This window comes from Chrysemys picta, chromosome 11 (assembly GCF_011386835.1).
Source record: "Chrysemys picta bellii isolate R12L10 chromosome 11, ASM1138683v2, whole genome shotgun sequence".
NCBI lineage: Eukaryota > Metazoa > Chordata > Testudines > Emydidae > Chrysemys > Chrysemys picta.
In genome coordinates this window covers 40,712,370-40,730,245 of record NC_088801.1, presented here as the reverse complement: position 1 = coordinate 40,730,245, position 17,876 = coordinate 40,712,370, and the positions used below count along the sequence as shown (strand labels likewise).

Here is a 17,876-nt window from a genome sequence, read left to right as displayed (position 1 = left end):
AAGAATTATTGTCATAAGCTGGGGATGCATCAGTTGGAAGTAACAGAGGAGGAGAAGGACCTCGGAGTATTGGTTGATCACAGGATGACTATGAGCTGCCAATGTGATATGGCCGTGAAAAAAGCTAATGTGGTCTTGGGATGCATCAGGCGAGGTATTTCCAGTAGAGATAAGAAGGTGTTAGTACCATTATAGGCACTGGTGAGACCTCATATGGAATACAGTGTGCAGTTCTGGTCTCCCATGTTTAAGAAGGATGAATTCAAACTGGAACAGGTACAGAGAAGGGCTACTAAGATGATCCGAGGAATGGAAAACCTGTCTTATGAAAGGAGACTCAAAGAGCTTGGCTTGTTTAGCCTAACCAAAAGAAGGCTGAGGGGAGATATGATTGCCCTCTATAAATATATCAGAGGAATAAATACCAGGGAGGGAGAGGAATTATTTAAGATCAGTACCAATGTGGACACAAGAACAAAGGATATAAACTGACCATCAGGAAGTTTAGACTTGAAATTAGATGAAGGTTTCTAACCATCAGAGGAGTGAAGTTCTGGAACAGCCTTCCAAGGGTAGCAGTGGGGGCAAAAGACATATCTGGCTTTGAGACTAAGCTTGATAAGTTTATGGAGGGGATGGTATAATGGGATAGCCTAATTTTGGCAATTAATTGGTCTTTGACTATTAGCGGTAAATATGCCCAATGGCTTGTGATGGGATGTTAGATGGGGTGGGATCTGAGTTACTTCAGAGAATTCTTTCCTGGGTGTCTGGCTGGTGAGTCTTGCCCACATGCTCAGGTTTAGCTGATCGCCATATTTGGGGTTGGGAAGGAATTTTCCTCCAGGGCAGATTGGCAGAGGCCCTGGGGAGTTTTCGCCTTCCTCTGCAGCGTGGGGCATGGATCATTTGCTGGAAGATTCTCTGCATCTTGAAGTCTTTAAACCGTGATTTAAGGACTTCAATGGCTCAGACACAGGTTTGATAAAGGAGCGGGTGGGTGAGACTCTGTGGCCTGCGTTGTGCAGGAGGTCAGACTAGATGATCATAATGGTCCCTTCTGACCTTAAGGTCTATGATTCTATGATACACCATCCAAGGCCCTCCTTGGACCAGGAATATCTTACAATAGACAGTTTTCAGGTTGTCTTCTGCCAACAGAGTGACAAAAGCAACTCTACTGAACTTAAGAGGTGAGTTCTTATTTTTGATGGCAGGATTTCTGCCTTGGGCTCTCTTCTTACACTTCTCAAAACCCAGCTGGATACTGTGAATTTTGCTTAACAGGGTTTACCTTGTGCTATGTGATATTCCCATCAGAGGCAGAAATTTTATCTCAATAATCCCAATACATGTTATGCTTGGAGATGCATGGACTATTTGGGGGAGGGGACAAGGGGCATCTAACTAGAATTACCTTCCCGGCAGTTGTAAATTGAGGTGTTTTCTGTTTCTCCTTTCAGCTTATCAAGTTTTGGTTTGGAAATGGATAAATAACTGAGAAATATTTACTCCCAAATCCTCTTCCTGGGGCTCCTGGCTTTCACTAAGCAGAAGCAGTCAGAGTCCCAGAAATGTATGTCTTAGTATACTTTGAACTGCATCTGAAAAACCCCGCTACACATTCTTGTAATTTTTCTGAACACTTTTGTGGCTGTCAGGCACTTGTAAAAAAAAAAAAAGACTATAATGATATCGATAAGAGCTATTAGTGTATTTTATAATAAAATAAATCATCAATATAATGTCCTTCCTAAGAATTACAGCCACTCCTTCCTGCCACTACGCTGTTGTGCTAAGGCGTTATCGGCATTCTTATGTCTGGCATTTGCAATTTGTGATGGCATTCAGTCCTCAAACTATCCCTACTCCATGTGCATACATTAAATAAACCTAGATTAGCAAGCATTTTGGAGAGAAAACAGAGCTAGTGCAGTGCAAAGGACTGCACTTCCCTGAGGTCAGGCTCATTTGATAGTAATTATGATCTCCATAGAGTGAGACAAGGAGTGAATAAGATATTTAACACCATGTGCATTGGCTGTGAAAACCTTTTCAACTCTTGCTTTCATCCTCAAGGTTTTCAGTTTTATTAAAAATATACTGGTGTATTTTTAAAGAAATAATGACCCTTCTCTCCATTCACATTTTTTCTTTTCGTTCAGAAACTTTTCTCTGTGTTTTCTCTCCACTTTCCAAGGATGGATGCTCTAGCACCATCTACAGCAGCATCATAAATATCCATTTCCATCACTGGGGCTTCAGTTTCAGTGTACTGAAATCTATCAGCACACTCACACAAGCTGCACTTTGTCTGCATCAGAAAATGGCCCAGAATTTCCTACCCACAGGTATTAGATTCCATTATGTTTTTAATTTAAGAGGTACTTCCTACCTACACATATTCCAGGAAACAGTTTCCTCTGCTATGTATAGGATCAGACCAGTCACCATTTTTCTCCACCCATGCATTGTAAATGTTTATATGATTTATGTTACGCTTCTTAAAGTCTCTAGTCAAACTGAGCTGGGGATTGCCCTCACATAAATACATACACATAACCCCTGTTAACGCCAAAAGGAGTTGATAATCTCCAAAATATTGTGCAATAGGGTTCCCTTAATTGACACACAAGCCGTAGAAAATAGTTCAGCATCATGAGTCCCTGAACATCCCCATCAGTTGAAAGATATGGAGGATGCAGAAGCTTCTTCCTGGGAGATAAGAAGATACGCTCCCCACCAGACAGAGAAAGGGATGTAAAGGTACCAATAGAATAGTTTTATCCACATTCCACACACTGACTTAAACTCTTTATGCAACCCTAGAAGAGTAATTTTTTTGTTTTTTCAATTGTACTGCAGCCCAGTGCTTGTTTAATAATGGACACACCCTTATTTATAGCATCAGAAGTTTCTGATTAAAAGTCTAATAGAGGATAGTTATCTATGTAGGTATATGCAGTAAACCAAGCTTTTGTCAGCCATGAAAACTATCATATGATGAAAAGAGATTCATATTCCAGACCTCCTCTAAACTGAATTTAAAACCCCCTTGCCGTGGGGTGCTGTGTTCAGGGCTGGAGCACTTCCTTCTGACTGCCTCTGAGGATTAGCTCTGCCAGTCCAACACCCCTCCTGTCATTACTCAATCCATCACTCTCTATCTCGCTCTCTCAGGACTCAACTGCTCCTGCTTCATGCTTGGCCCCACAGCAAGGTCATTGCAATCCTCTCCTTGCAGGACATCAAAGTCTCTGGGAACCCAGGCAATCTCTCCTCTCCCTGCCCTTTAATAACACCACTGTCCAGTGGCTGGTAGGGGAACCCAGGCACCCCCCCTTTGTATGGGGTTCCAGCACAGCAGAGGTAGATTAGGGGTTTTTGGGGCCCTGGGCCAGAGTATGTGAGGGCCCCTCCCCACCTCTTCTGCCTGCAGTCCCCCCTGACTGCCTCTGGCACTCCTGCTGGGGAAATGGGGTCAGGGCACAGGGGCTTGCCCTGCTCCCTGGCAGGAGCACTGGGTGGCTGCCCATTTTTCCAAGGGCCCCCCAATTGGCCAGGACCCCTGGGCACAGTCCCCATTGGCCTAGTGGCTAATCCGCCACTGCAGCCTAGGGACCATACAACAAGCAGTCAAGGTCTGCATAGTCTTACGGCTAGATTCCTGAGCTACTTCCTCCCTTATTGTCTCTCACCTTGATAGTGAGTGCAGTTTCTCTCTCTCTTTCTCTCCAGCCCCCTTCTACTCTCAGCTCCTGCCTTTATATAGGCCCCTCCTGTTCCTGTCCAGCTGAGCATCATCTCTAATTCATCCCTGTTCCCTGGCTCCTCCTCCAGGGGCAGCCTAGGGGGTTAATTAACCCACCTGCCAATTTAACCCCTTCAGGTCTTGTGTGGGGTGGATATGCCATCACTTCCCTGTTATACTCTGCTCCTGTCTTTGTAATCACTATACATGGTCATAGAATCATAGAATATCAGGGTTGGAAGGGACCTCAGGAGATCATCTAGTCCAATCCCCTGCTCAGAGCAGGACCAATCCTGAGACAGATTTTTGCCCCAGATCCCTAAATGGCTCCCTCAAGGATTGAACTCATAACCCTGGGTTTAACAGGCCAATGCTCAAACCACTGAGCTATCAGGTGTTCAGGGACAATATTATGCTGCACATTTCTTCAGGGTGAATCTCAAGAGGGATGATCTTGCAAGGCACTGAGCATCTCCTAAGATTCCCATTGATGTCAGTGGGAGATGAGGGCTCTCATGCCCTCTAAGAAGGATCTTGGCACCTTGCAAGACCTGGTTCAAGTGTACCAGTGTCAGTTTGAACCCGCAAGTTTGAATGCCCACCCCAGTTAGCCAGATGTCTTGGCAGGAACTTTCAAGAGACCAAGTTTTCTCCTGAGATTTCTAATGCTGCCTCTGCTGTGTTGGAAGCAGAAAGCACAAAGAGGCATGGAAATAGAAATTAATGAGAGCACATATCAGAAAGTTCAGTGTTTGATTCTAAAAATGGGGGAAAGGGTTTGTCGCGGAGGAAGAAGAGCGTTCCTATTTTATTCTCAAGGTGGTTTCCCTCCCTTTATCCTACCTATTCTGGTTGGCTTTGGCAGACTCACCTACCACTATTTATTGAAGTGAGAACCTTTTTGGTATTGTGGGGCAGGTTCATGGGAGGCTAGAAAGAGTCTGAGGCAGCATGTAGGGAGTCTGCCAGAGTGCGAGGGAGATCAGCAATTTGGGCAGCCTGAGCAGAGCGGGCAATAGCACATGCTGTTGATAGTGTGACTTTTATTTACAGGTACTTAGGCACCTGACTCCTATTGATTTCAATGGGAGTTAGTGCTTAAACACCATTGAGGATCTGTCCCTTATACCATTTTTGGTCAGTTATTGGTCGTCTGTAGCTTTTGTGGGCTATTTTACATTTGCAAAGCCAAGGTCCCTGACCACCTGCTTTTTCTGCAACTGTTCAGATGCAAAAAGTGCTGGATGTGAGTTTTTAAGACCTCCTAGTACAACTGGATGAAAAGGTCACCAAAGAAGGAAAAATTTTCCCAAGAAACTCCCCTGATGTCAAAAAATGCCCAGATAGGTTCCTAATCACTCCTCACACCAGGTGTAGAATTCTGGACTTAATTAAGTAAGCTGGGATTAACATGTCCCTGAATGAGAGAGTTGGGGAAGGTATGGTTACATGAGCCACCTGCTTCATGTTTTCAAGACGTAGACTGACGTGCCAGGGTGACATCATGGTGTTAGCTGCCCAAAGTTAATGCGTTGTGTGCACTAGCACTGTGTGTGACAGAATTTCAGCTGCTGAAGCGTGGAGATTAATGACCTCACAACTCTGGAGACTCTGTAGAAATTGTTGTGAATAGTGGCTCTGCTGAAGTTATTAGAAGCTTTGCCTTTGACTTCAATGGGGCCAGGATTTCACCCCAAATATTGTTAGGCAATGGTGACCAGTCAGGAAAAATGGAGGATAGAAAAGTGTTAGGCAACAAGAAGTACCATGAAGGAGCCAATCAAACTGTACAGCGATTTGGAGTCAAATTTAAGCGAGATAGTAGGGGACTAAAGACTCACTTATTTGTAACATCACTAGTAGTACTGGTGCTGAAGTCCTTCAGGTGTGTTCCCAGGTCAGCTAGGAATATGTGTCAGAGGTAATGAGAATGCGAATGGCAGTGGGGGGACAGTGTGGTCCTGGCAAAATATAGTGAGGCTGAGTTGAACAGAGGGAGAGAAGCATGTCAGAGACAAATAAAACAGGAAACATTATCTCAGCAAAAATGAAATAATAGTAGAGAATGGGAGAAAAAGGAATCACTGTTCCTGAAGCAGGCACATGACCACATTATATAACTTCTGCTGCTCTGACGTCATTAATTTCCTATTAAACACACATATTATGGAAAGCAAATATTCATACTGATATGCATCTAACTGGATGGAGCATTTTAGTTATTAATCAGAAATGGATAGTATAATGTTCATAAAAAGTCAAGCGTGGAAATGAAATTTGAAAATATTTTTGCAGGGAATGTTTTTTTCATTTCAAGAGTGTGTGAGATTTCCTATTGATTTGGTTTATTTATGGCTTCCATGAATCATTCTGAGTCTAGTCAGATGAACTTATGGAGGAAAACGATATTGAACATTTTAACAAAGATCTTATTGATACTGTAAAAAGATATTTTGAGGTATGATTTCAATATATATGAGATACCTATGAGTAATACGTGTGAGTGCTTCTACGCTGTTTCATGCCGTATTACCTCCCATTTACCAAAATTTAGGATAGTTAAAACGGAATTCGTAATTTTAAATAAGAATATACCTGACAGCTCTGTGGATCACTATATAACAGGTTCCTTTTTCTTGTTTCTATGTATTCATATGCCTAATTGGACATGATCTGAATATTATGAAAAGGATAGTATTAAATACCCCCTATTATATTGGAAACATAGTTATTCCAGTTTCTCCTTTGAAATGAGATTGTTTACCTTCCATTCTGATCAGCTGCTTGTATGTTACAACCTCATGGTGAATGCTGCAATGAAAAATCAGAGCTTTATGGTATTAGTAAATGGGCAAAACTATCTATCTATCTATCTATCTATCTATCTATCTATCTATCTATCTATCTATCTATCTATCTATCTATCTATCTAAAATATGCTTTTTGAGTAGCGGCCTCAGTGAAATGGTCTGGTTGTATTAAATCATTTCCTCCTGAACAATTGTGAGTACAAAACTGTCACACAATTGTCATTAACTGGCACCCTTGTTGGTAGGCTCATCAGAGAAGACAAAGACTGAATTACCATGAAAACGAAACTTCTGGAAGGAGTCCCTCTAGATTATGGTTGTGGCTTGTTGGCAGGGAATGATGGGGAAATGTAAATTGCCACTGTGTATGCTGTATCTGTTTTGTGGATAGAGGATTTCAGCCTCCAAAGATGTCAATTCAGCAGCTTTCACAAGCACTAAAAATTCACTCAAAACATTAAAATTAGGAGAAAAAATGTGATAAAGGGTTAATATGCTGTGTGAATGCTTGTTTATATCTCTATATTGTTACCATCAGGGTGTTGATGAGCACGTATTTATCCATAAGCCACTAATTTACTGCCACTTTGCCCATGGTGTTGGAGAACCTTGTTACTTTCCAGTATCTGATTGGGAGAAGCTGACCAGAATTTTAACAGATTCATTAGAGCACTACAATGAGCTTCATGCTGCAATGAATCTTGTTCTTTTTGAGGATGCTATACAGCACATGTAAGTTTCCTTACTTTCAGTTGGTATAATGTGTGCTCTAACAAAGATAATCACTGAAGTGCAAATTCGTTTAAAGGTGACCTGCAAGGGTATTAAAAATAACCTCACATATCTTTAGAGCGGTGTGCTGAGTGCCCCAAGTGACCAGACTAAGCCAGGCATTTAGCACTGTTTTAAAATAAAATGTAACAGTTTTTACTTTTAAAGGTTCCAAGAAACCTCGACCCACTGTGAATTGTTGGCTTCCTCTCAGTGTGACCCACCAAGCAGGCTGCTGATCACATCAAATCCACAGTAGAGCCCTGAGGCAGACTGCAGCTTTACCCGTTACGATATTTTAAGACTCGTTATTACAATATTATATTGATTTCAAACATTTTACATTTCTATGTGGGAATGAAATAAAGGCTATTTAAAAACACTTTAGAAATCTGCACAATACTCTAGGAAGGGGGTTTAATTAACTCCCCAGGCTCACTCCAGTCTGAAGTGGGGTTCTGTGGTGAATATGACATCTCCTGTTTAGTCCATGCCAGGAGATCATCTGCAACAGGAGGTATTGATCCAGTGTGTCTAGACTTTGCAAAGGCTAAAAAAGAGGGGTGGGGGGAAGGGAACTAAAGTAAGATTTACATTTTTAAATCCCTTTGGGGGGATTTTCTGGGGGCATCCCTTGCATGTTTTGTAAGATGATTGTTTATTGATAAAATTATTTTACAGGCCATTTTTAATACAGACCTAAGTTTTGCACCTAGGGAGCCAAATTTAGCTCTGTTTTAACTCCATTGTCTTCTGCTTTGTTAGGTTTATTTAATTCTTTTACATTTATTTTAGCCCAAACATGTGCTAGACACTCACTGCATGTGTAAGTTAGGATTACTCACATGAGCTAAGATTTGCAGGATCCGTTATTAAAATTAAGCGTTCACAGATTTTGCTGTTTGTTCACTTTTTGCATTCCATTTAGCTTAAATAGTAAAACTATTTTGCTTTGTATATGATGTTTCACCTTCTGGTTCTTATATATTTGTACAATGCCAGTGTTTTTGAGCTCACAACATTATAGGTGAAATTTAAGTCCCCATCCCCTGCCAAATCCCGCCCTCCCTCTCCCCCCCCCCCCCGTCACTAAAATGTGATACAAAATAAGAAAATATTTCTGTTTGCTGGTTTTTGGAATCCCTGCCCTCCCTTCCTTCCCCCCATCCTCGAAGCCTAAAATGGGGGTCTGTATCCCTCGGCACAGCAAAAAGGCCTCTCAAAGATACCTATGAATTGTGAACAATATGTTCCATTTTGAGAAATGTCATTAGATTCACCTTGAGACAAAACTAGAAATACAAGTCAATGGTGGAGGATCCCCAAAGGAATGTAAAAATTCTTCCACTGGGCCCAGAGCAAAAAGCATATTAGCTCTTCATCTTGTTTGGATTTTGTTAATCAAGAAAAATGTACTTAATTACTCCGACAGGAAGCAGTGCATGTAGAGGCTGAACTGAGCCTGAGACCAGATGTCACGTAGCCTGAGAGAGCATAAGTTTCTTGTGCTACTTCACTGTTAATAGAGTAGAACCTCATCAATTATGGTAGCTAAAAGAACTCTATATTTTACTCAAGTGGGAATGTAATTAAGCCACATGATAGAGGCTTTGTCCTTTTACTGCTGTACATAGTTGGTTTTGTCTTGACAATCTTAAATGATGTTTTTGTTCGACGTTTTTCAACATGGAAATTACAGGAACAGGCAATTGGGGAATATATTGACTGGTTCATATCTAGTTCACCAGTTTGAATGCAGTCAGTGACAGTAGTGACCAAAAGTGACTGCCATCTGCTGGCTGTATTTGAAGAAGGTCTCAGTCCAGTTCCTAGTAGATCGGTGTCCACATCCTACAGATTACCACTGGCACTAGCTGGTAGTTCCAGCAGAAAAGCCAGAGGCATACATAGGGACAGGAGTACTCTGAGGTATTCTCTCCAGGTTAGAGTTTAGGCACATGGGAGGGCTTTGTGACGATGCCTGCAGTAATCCAGACCATGACATCGCACATCTGTTCTGTGAATAAATTAAGGGATTTACACTACGTGGGAGCTTTCACAAGCATTACATAAAAAATAACAGGAATGCTTAATTAGTAGAGGTGGGCCCAAAGCAAAAACCTCAGATCCAAGTTCCACCCCCAAATATTAGGAGGATGGCAATCCAGACTGGGACTTTGCAGCTTGGATCTTTCTGTGAAAATCACACTAACATTTTCTAGCCCATAATCTTTGATAGATTACATACGATGGAAATGTCTGCTACCAAGCAAAAATAAAAACACTGTGATTTAATCTCATTTCCATAGGTGTCATGTCAGCTGCATTCTTGAGGCCCCATAATTGGAGTTGGAGGTAAGGGCAAGCAAAGTTGGTGCTGCTTAGCAGCCTTTCTCAGCTCCCTGGCAGTTTTCCAAATAGCTCTTGGTAAAGGAAATGCTATTCATGATCTCAGGGTAAAAGTTTTAATTTCTTTTGACATACTGTTTTCATTTCACAACATTCATTGAATTACCCACTTTCTGTCAGTCAATGATGGGAGATTACTTGCTGTACATGAGCAATGAATAACAGATTATTTTATATGTGTACACATGTCTGTGCATAGCGATGGAAGCCCTCAACACGTGATTGTGGGTTTTGCCTCTCCCAATCACTTCTGTAAAGTTGTATGTTGTGAGCCTAGACATGTATTGATTGGTTTCCCCCTTACCAGAGGGAACATCCAATAGTTTGTGAAGATGACTTTCTGGCTGCTTTGTACTGAGTGGTGCAAAGCAGCTGAAACAGGGGATATGTCACACTGTATACATTTTTTTTATGTGAATTGTTTTCTGTCTCCTTTTTTGTCTTTCATCTCACAGTCTCTGCTAAGGAATCACTAACCAAATCTCATTTAATTCTGAGTTTAACTTTCAAACTCTGTGTTTGAGAGGATTAGAAATTAGGCAAGGTAAATTCACCCAGTTTAGCATGGACTAAATCACTAAAGCACACATAATATCTTAAGCTTAACTGTGGCCAGCTTTTGTTTGTGACCTAACTGTGGCAATTGTTCATATTGGCCCGTAGCCATAACATCTCGACTAAGGGCCAAATTTACTAGCTGGAAGTCAGTGGACTTGTATGACAGAGTAATTTAGCCTCGAGGGAGAGAGAGAGAGAGAGAGAGTGTGTGTGTGTGTATATATATATATATAAATCAGTGGATAACTTTATTTCATATTGCTGTAGTTCCTTAAAAATAAAAGGGGCTTTACCCCATTGTAACTGACAGATTAAAATATAAAATTTATAACCTTCAGAAAATACATGGTCAAAACTATGATGTTATTACCAATTTCCTAAATGCTTATTTCTATAAAAGAGTAGAAGAGCTCCAAAGAAGGCTCTAAGTAACTAAGAATATGGTCATAATTACAAAAGTAAAAATAAGTTTTACACTTATTATACATAATATAATATAAGTAATTAAAGAATATTATGTAATAGAGTCAGATAGCAGAAACTCAAGCTACAGAAAAAAGATTTGTTAGTGTTCTCATCAGCAGAATCTTGCGATCGAGAAACTTACTCCTGTATGTCTAAGGGCTGGTCCCCACTTAGTCCGGACTTCGGACTAAGGTATGCAAATTCAGCTACGTTAATAACGTAGCTGAATTCGAAGTACCTTAGTCCGGACTTACCGCAGTCCAGACGCGGCCGGAAGTCTCCCCCCGTCGACGCCGCGTACTCCTCTCGGCGAGCTGGAGTACCGGCGCCGACTGTGAGCACTTCCGGGATCGATCCGGGATCGATTTATCGCGTCTTAACCAGACGCGATAAACCGATCCCAGAACATCGATGGCGTGCCGCCGGACCAGCCGGTAAGTGAAGACTAGGCCTAAGAGGAAGGTGGTAGGTGGTAGTTTTCTCTTTCAGTATTTCATCCTGGGGAGCAGGGCCGGCTCTGGCTTTTTGGCCGCCCCAAGCGAAAAAAACAAAACCAAAAAAAAACAAAAAAACCCCCAGGGTGGCCAGAACTGCAAAGCCAGGGTGCAGGGGGACGTGCCCGGCTAGCGGAGGAGAGGGGGAGGGAGCGAGGGGGAGAAAGAGAGAAGGGGGGGCGGCCAGGGCTTCAGCGGGGCGCTACCATGCGGCCCCAACCGCTGCGCCACCTGCTGCTCCGGTCGGCTGGGAGGGAAGGACATGGACTGCCCTGCCGGGCTTGCTGCAGGGTGCTCCCATCCTCCGCACCGCCGCCCCCTACAGGGTGGACGGAGCAGCACAACAAACCAAAAAAAAAAAAAAAAAAAAAGCGGCCGTGCCGCCCTAGGATTGGGCAGAATGCCGCCTCGAATAATCTGCCGCCCCAAGCACCAGCTTGCTCGGCTGGTGCCTGGAGTCGGCCCTGCTGAGGAGATGAATATTTCAACATCGTCTGGCAAAGAATTCCACGGGGTGACTGTGTGTTGTATGAAGAAATACTTCCTTTTGTTTGTTTTAAACCTGCTGCCTATTAATTTCATTTGGTGACCCTTAGTTCTGTGTTATAAGGAGTAAATAACACTTCCTTATTTACTTTCTCCACACCAGTTATGATTTTATAGACCTCAATCATATCCCCGCTTAGTCGTCTCTTTTCCAAGCTGAAAAGTTCCAGTCTTATTAATCTCTCCTCATACGGAAGCCGTTCCATGCCCCTAATCATTTTTGTTGCCCTTTTCTGAACCTTTTCCAATTCCAATTATCTTTTTTGAGATGGGGCAAACACATCTGCATACAGTATTCAAGGTGTGGGCGTACCAGGGATTTATATAGAGGTAATATTATATTTTCTATCTTATTATCTATCCCTTTCTTAATGATTCCCAACATTCTGTTCACTTTTTTGACTGCTGCTGCACATCGAGTGGATGTTTTCAGAGAACTATCCACAATGACTCCAAGATCTCTTTCTTGAGTGGTAACAGCTAATTTAGATCCCATCGTTTTATTTGTATATTTGGGATTATGTTTTCCAATGTGCATTACTTTGCATTTATCAACATTGAATTTCATCTGCTATTTTGTTGCCCAATCACCCATTGTTGAGAGATCCTTTTGTAGCTCTTCGCAATCTGTCTGGGACTTAACTATCTTGAATAGTTTTGTATTCGCATATGATAGTCAAAGTACTGTTGTGGTTTTTTAAACAATGTGTTCTGCACTGGATTTATGCATGCCTTTAGTGTCCATACTTCCCCATGTAAAAAACAAGAATAGAGTATGCCACATGAAGAATTTGTATTCATCTACATTTCTCTGTTTTTAACTTGGATTCTCATGCCTGTGAAGATTTGTCATCTTCATACATTTTTATGTGGAGTTTCAGGGGCGGTGCAGTGATCTTCATGGCAACATAGCACTTTTTTATTGAGGACCCAGTGGTATCTAAGCAATGTTTGGAAGACAAACTGATGATGGTTGCTCTGAAATTATTAGATACATTGTCCCTAGGTATCACCAAAATGGTGGCACAGAAATAAATGTTTCAGCTCTGGCCTGTTGTAATCCTTTCCTTGTTTTCTGTATGCAATAAATAAAGTAATAAATAGAAATGTGGTTTTACTATAAAAGGACATTAACATTATTTACCATCTGTAACTTATTGTTGGGACAAAATGATCTATAGCTGAAAAATTACAAATGAACAGGCCATGTTTATCTCTAGTGCAACTATACTGAATTTAGTAGAGTTATTCTAGGGGTTAACTTGGCCCCATATGTGATCTATAGAATTACTGTAGCTTTGACATTCCCAAGGGCCTAGAAAATAAGCAGATGTGATCAATACAGTTGACCTTCAGTATTTTCCTCTCATCACCTTTTTAAAATATATCTCCCTTTTGAATGTTTCCATACCATATTTGGCCCAGATTTTGCATTGCAAATTCCACAGATGCAACTCAGAGTCACACAGAGATGACCGATTGAAGTGAATGGGGCTATATGTGGGTGCCACCCATGTGGTTCTCAATGCTAGATCGGTGCCTGACTGAATGAACCAGCTGTACCTCATGTTCATCTGCTCAGCCTGCTCTGAACCGTGCATCTCAGTTTTGAGTTGCATGCTCTTTGGGGTTTCAGCAGATGCACAGATATTGTATGTATGTTACTTATCTAGAAACAACAGTACAAAAACATCCCGTTGTTCTTCTCTTTCATACGACCATTCTGTCGATCCCAAAATACGAGTCAGAGTTTTTCATGAATTGGTCCTTAAATCTGATTTATGTACTCCATAGCATCATGGTTTGCTTTTCACAAAACACCATCTACTCAAGTTTTACTTGACTTTTATAATCTGGCTGAAATGTATCTTCCTGATATTCACAATGATTTAAATTCCTGCTCCCCCCGCCTTCAGAAATGCTTGTTTCACTGCTTCTCTCTTACTAGTTATAGTCAATGTGTCCTGTCTAGAATCCCAGCATTTTACTGGAAAACTAAACAGCATACAGGAAAACATTTGTGATGGAAAGTAGGAAAATACAGTCTGAGGAACAACCAGCATGGGCTTATAGGGTAATCAGCAAGCAGATCTGAGAGAAAAATGATTGTTCACTTTTTTGGGTAGCCTTCCCTGTCTTTCTTTTTGACGGTGGCTAGATCTTCAAATTGTTAATTATGTACTGCCCTCTAGGGATTTGTGTTTTGCTTGTGGCAATCTGCTTGCAGGCCTTAAGGGATCCATTTATTACAGTCTGTATTTCTCATATGGAATGCTTACTTCTCTCCTCTTCACCTTTTTTTTGACCTTGATAGTAACTTTGAATATCTCCTGTTCCAGATATCATTATTTTTAAGTTGCTTTTTAACCTCTTTCAGGTTATGGGTTTTTTTTTAATTGACTATTGGCATCTTGCTTGTCCTGTGGGTTTGTGTTTTGTGTTCAGTAGATTTTAAGTAGGCATGCATGTGTGTGTCTACACAGGGAATGTGTGCATATATATGAGGAAATATATATCATAAATACAAATTCCTTTCATATTATTTTAATAAAACAGATTTTTAACTTTTAATTTGTGATATTTCCAAGGGAGTGATTTTCTTAATGTTTATGTATATTCATATTGTGGAAATGACCTATTGTATTTCCTATCTCCGAGTGATGTTTCCACCCTTTATTTTAAAGTTGTAGTGAAGAATATTAGCACTGTTCCTTCTCACAGGTGCTCAGATACCCTATGAGTCTTTTCTTGTTTTAATTAATGACATGCAAGCATCAGGTAAAAAATAATAACAACAATGAAAACTAATTTTTGTTGCACTTTATAAAGTAATATATAAAACTCAAATCATGCAGGTTAAGAAGACCACCGGAGAAATCTTTGCAGGTTTAAAATAAAGAACATTGACAAATATATTCATGATCAGAAATATAACATCTTAAAATGAGCAAAGGGCAGCAGGATTTGAATAGGCTTCATCAACAGAGGGGAGAGGTCAGCTGTGGAGATTAGTTATAGGAGCTAGCTATTAAGTCACCTCTGTGACACCAGTAGAACAATCTGCTTAACATAATCATGTGCAATCAGCAAAAATGCTGTTTATTACAAAATGTTTTTCCCTTTTAATATTGTTATTTAAAATGGCGCAATGTAAGGTGCTCACATTTTCATGTCATGAGTACAAAGTGTCATTATTAATGATTTGTGGTGCTTTCATGACATTGTTTTTCAAAGTACAAAGTTGTTGGGAGATCGCTCTCCAAACCTACTTTTGCTTAAGTAGTTGAAGGCTTGCTTTTAGATGGGTGAGGCTTGGTCCTTATATTGTCCTCATAGACACTTGTGAGTGATAAAATGTTTAATGATACTACATCAAGCAGGCTAATCTGCAGTCTTACATTACACACCTGTGTTTGAGTTCATTTGGCCTTCTTAACAACTTGATACCAGCCGTCTCTTTGAAGTGCATATTACTGAGTTCTAAGAACTGGCAAAAGTGGGTGAGGGATTGTCTAATAAAATACTTTAGCTTAGACTTACAGTATGCAATACTTATACTTTGATTTGTCACCTATTTACATCGTTGTTTCTCCCTGTTGATACGAAGGGTGGTCTGATGAGGTATCCGAATCTTGATTGATTGAAGGCCAAAGTTTGGAATTTGGGTTTCAGGCTGAACTAGGAGTAGAGTTTATATTCAGGTTTGAGTGTGCTGAAATTTCACTAGCTGTTCCCATAAGACTTAGATCCAAATTAGTATAAATCTCAAAAGATCCGCTCCCTCCACCCCCAAGCTTTCCTTCATCTTTGGCAAAAAACTTGTGAGAATGGATGTTCTTGTAAGATTTCCCATATCCTGGGCTGGATTTGGTAATAGGAGTTTCGATGGGAATTAAGTACTTTTGAAAATCCCACTAGGCAACTAATACACTTTGGGCCAAATTTATAAAGGTATGTGTTTGTGCATGGCCCAACAACTTTAATGCAAAATAACTATTGACAAGCAGTGCCTTATTCCCCTCTAGAAATATGTTTCAGCTAGGGCTGCCCTATTATAAACAGACCTGAGGAACTAAGTAAATGGACCATTTTATGTGGTGTACTGTATTCTCTCATTTGTCTGCATGAACTCCACCTGCCCTTCCCTGCATTAGTGAATACTGCTGTCCATAACACAGTGATTATTGGCAGCAGGTTGCCACAGTTCATACTGTGACATGAAGAGAGGTGGCTCTGCACCCAAAGGGATCATGGACCCCTCGTTTCTGTGCTGAGTTATGTGGGTTGTGCAAACTTGAGGAGCACAATAGTCTATTCTTGCAGTGGGGATTTGCAGCAGTCTGGTAGCAGGCATGACAAAGCTGGGATAAGTGCAGATGTTGTTCCAGAGGGAATCCGTTGGACAAGGGGCATGGGATGGTACCATCAGGCAATTTTGGGGGTTTAGTGCATGGTAAGTGAAGTGGTCGAATAGAGGCCAGGTGTAGCTAGCTGGTGTTCTCTAAGGGAGGCCACCTAAAGGTGACCTCTCCCTTAGTGAGGACATGGTCTGACAGTTTCTTTTACTTTATCCATATGCTGTGTCTCTGCAGTGCTCCATCTCTGGGAAGAAGAGAGTGCTAAAATGTCACTCAAAGAGAATAGTGTGGGTGTGTGCTGTGACTCTTTATTGCCTGATTTTCTGTGGGTTAAGCATCCGTGCATTCAGTGTTCTGGAAGGGTGTTTTTGGGCAGTGAGATTTCCTTGTCTTGAGGAAGTGGTGGTATAACTGAAGACAGAAGGAGGCTTCCTGGGAACACCTCACTAACTCAGTTACCAGCTCTGCCCTCCTCCTGAGCCTTTCATCCCCCCCAGTAAAAGTTGTGGAGAAAGGAAGGTGGCAACCAACAGGCTGTGAGGAGCACATCTATCAGCTGGAGGCAGCACAGGGGAGTGAGGGTAGCCCATACGTTGTACTCCCCTTTGGGGGTTAGGATAGTGGGAAGGGGCTCTGCACAACCCTCTGTAGCATTGTAGAGGTGCGAAGTGGCCCAATCATTTCAATTCATCTGAAAACCCCATGGTGATGAATACAGCTTGACACAATAGCCCATTCACCTCAGTGGGTGTTCTCCTTCGACTCTCCCGCAGCCCCTATTGTCAAATATCAGTTTTCAAGACAGCTTTGGTAGGCACATAGGTTTTAGAGCAATTTGAATATTAAAATCAGCTCCTTATTGCAAGGTGCTACATTTGAGGAATGCCTGCACCAAGAGAGGCAGGCATACCAATATTCAACATAATCTCACTATGCACTTGGATTTTGGAGCATTTTGAAAATTAAAAGCAGGTCATAATATGGGCAACCATATATTGGACCTTTGATCAAATGAGCCCAGATTTGCACCACAAACTCTACCCAGACCCTGTGGTAGCATAGCAATATTGTGCTGGGGCAGTAGAAACATGACAATTAACATTACACCAGGATTTTCATTTTAACAGAAATTAAAATGATATAGAAAAATTCTCTCTCTTGGGGTTAGAATATTATTTCTAAGAGTTTATTTTAGTTTGGATGCTGCTTGAGATCCCGTCCCCCCCCATAGCAGTTTGGGGTGAGGGAATATCATTTGAGATTTGCTTTAAAAAGGACCATGTGTCTAAGATTTTTCTACTGTCTGACATTTCCTTCCGAACCCATTTTCACAGGAACTACTGCTCTTTGAGGAATGAAATTGATAGGGGTGATCACTTGGTTTGTGTCGATTGGATGGAATTATTGTAGAATGTTGAAATTTGTTTTGTGTGTTTTATTTTTCATGTTTTGACTGATGACTATCCTGGTGCTGAAATAATCAATAGCACCTTACACTAGTCCTTAGAATAAAGTTCTGTTTTATGGGTGCATTTCCTAATGATCAACAAACCCTTTGATCATGCTAGCATTGATGAGAATCACAATGACTTGCTTTGCTTTGGTTTCATGTTATGGGGGAGGGGGCTGTATCTCCAAAACCCCTTGCTCAAGCAGCTTCAAATTTGGCTCACTAATCCTACCCCGGATTCCCATGAGACACAGCAATTTTCAA

General features: G+C 41.2%; 1 pseudogene; it reads left to right on the top strand.

The window, feature by feature from the left end:
• The window catches only part of LOC101939189 (dynein axonemal heavy chain 11-like), a 197,639-nt pseudogene that overhangs the window by 88,253 nt on the left and 91,510 nt on the right, over positions 1 to 17,876 (top strand).